General features: G+C 24.3%; 1 protein-coding gene across 1 annotated transcript in view; it reads right to left on the bottom strand.

The window, feature by feature from the left end:
* The window catches only part of LOC108689787 (gustatory receptor for bitter taste 66a-like), a 6,083-nt gene that overhangs the window by 211 nt on the left and 3,270 nt on the right, over positions 1–2,602 (bottom strand). The window lies entirely within an intron of this gene.

The raw sequence follows: 2,602 nt of genomic DNA, 5'->3' as shown, positions 1-2,602 counted from the left end.
TTGTATTTTATGTGCGCGTGAAAAATTTATCAAAATTTTGATTTCGAATAAATCGGTGATTATTGTATTTTGATTTCTAATTTTAAAGTATACAAAAATTAAGAAGAAATAAATAATAATTTAAATAAATAGATATTAATTTATATTAGTGTAATTAATCATAAAATTTTTATTTACTCAGATTAAATAACTTTGCATAAATAATAGTAAATTTTATTTTAAGTGTTTATTTTAAGTGTTACTGCAAAAATCAAATTGTACATACTCAAAATCTTAAAAATAAAAAATAAAAATAAACAATCTATACAGAGTCACTAAGAGTCATAGGCTGATGAAGGTGCCAACCGAAGGATTAATGGTATAGAATTTAATCGTTGGCATCTTCATCAGCCTATGATTCTTAGTAACCCTGTATAGATTGTTAATTTTTATTTTTTACTGCAAAAATATATAGAATGTAATGTATTGTCTAATTAATGTTTATTTGTACATCATGTAAATTATAATTAGAAATTTAAGATTATTATAAATAAATACAAAATTGTCACTTATTAAATAGATAAATAATAATACATTTATACGTTTAGTCAATATAATAATTTTCTCTTTTTTTATGAAATATCACTTTCTTAATTATTATTGTGCCACTATATCAATTTACATTACGGTCCATATTACACGCTTGCGATTCTCTGAATTACAGACATAATGGCGAATAACGAGAGACTTTTTCCATTTGCATCTCAACCCACACTCTTCTATTTCTGACAGTTGTTCAATACAGCCATTTATTTTATCCAATCTGATACCGATACATCTGTGATTTTTTTGTTTAGAAAATATTTAAAAAGATGTCTTAAATATTATCTTTCCGTACGCAGTAATTAAAAATAAGTAGTTAATTAAAAGATTTATCGAATTCTTTTCTTTTACTTAAATTAGAATTTTATAAATTTATATAATAAATAATAATCATAAATTTACGAATTTATATATTGATTGGAAAATTTTTTAATGAAATAGCAAATAATTGAACCCATATATGACATCAACATAAAACAATTTAATAAATTTCAGGAGACACAATAGTGTCTTAGCTAAAACAAGCGCAACGATATTATTCAAGATACATATATACACATTTAAAATAATACTTTTAACTTTTAAGTTAAATATTTAATAATTTTTGTAGATTTTAATTCATCCGATCAGATTTAATCACATACGAATAATAATTTATTCAAAAGCTATGCATTTTGCGATTTATTTCCATGCCCAGGGCGAAGAATAGCATATCTGATGAAATGAATTGCAATGTTTACGAAATGTATTTTAATAATGGATCTGTATACGGAAAGTTAACCAGCTAAACGCATAGCTTCTGTAAAATACCTATGGAAACCTCAAAAGTATTAAACGTTTATTTTTAAGCAGTTTTAATTATAATAGTTTTTATCAAATACAGTTTACAAACCTTACAACAAATGCAAATATTATATTTCCAATAGTGCTAACATAAATAGGATATCCCATAATAAGACCAATAAACATGGCTTTTATGTTGTTGTGCTTTTCTATATTCCAAATAGAATCGGTAATAAATAATATAAGAATCACTATAAAATATATAATTAACGTCGATTTTATCAAGTTTTGAATTGTGTGATATTCCTTGGGTGTTCCGAGTTTTTCTAATGTATCATCCACGAGACTAAGTTTCTTTATACATATGTGGATTTTCTGAAGACAAGAAAATATATAAATTGTATCATTTTTTAGAAAACTATGCAAGAAACATATATATATATATATATATATACATAACAGTAAAGAAACATATATGTATAATACATAACAATAATGGTAATAAAACAATAATTTTGATAAGAATCTTGATAAAACTTTTATCTAACGCAGAATAAATTGAATACAAAATTGCTTAACTTAATTTTGTAAAAGTTCTTAAAAAATTAATATTTTTAAATAAAAATTGTTTGAAGAAACACAAGGGTTATTCTTACGTGAATGTAAACATAGATTTGCTTAGCTAATTATAATTAATTTTTAATTAAATTTGACTATAATAAAAAAGTAATTCCAAAATAGCAATGTAATATTATTGTGTATTATCTGTTTCGCTTTAGATGTTAGAACAATGATGTAACATTTATAAAGAAAAGATATACCTGGTGTTTGAGAACGGTGATGGTTACAGATATTAGCGTCGCAAAAATATTTATTTGTGTTGAATAATAAGACAAATGGTTATTAAATATATGTTTTGGCGTAAAAGCATCTAATATAGCATCGAATGCATATTTATAGAGGCTCCACACAATTATTACATAAAAAACACTTAAGCGAAATCTCCAATAATTGAGAGGATATCTGAGATTTCCGGAACCAAGGAAAAAAGCAATCAAGGACAGAGGTCTAAAAGCTTTTTGTATAGTATCAACCATGATCGTAACTGTTGCAATTTTAAGAACTAACTACTTGCATGGATGCCAAGAGAGTCATGTAATATATATAAAAGGATATTCATCACGATTATTTGATTAGATCAACTCATTACAATGTCGTTAAATCATTAAACGATATC

Source organism: Atta colombica, unplaced genomic scaffold (assembly GCF_001594045.1).
Source record: "Atta colombica isolate Treedump-2 unplaced genomic scaffold, Acol1.0 scaffold277, whole genome shotgun sequence".
NCBI lineage: Eukaryota > Metazoa > Arthropoda > Insecta > Hymenoptera > Formicidae > Atta > Atta colombica.
This window is presented reverse-complemented; position numbering and strand designations above follow the sequence as displayed.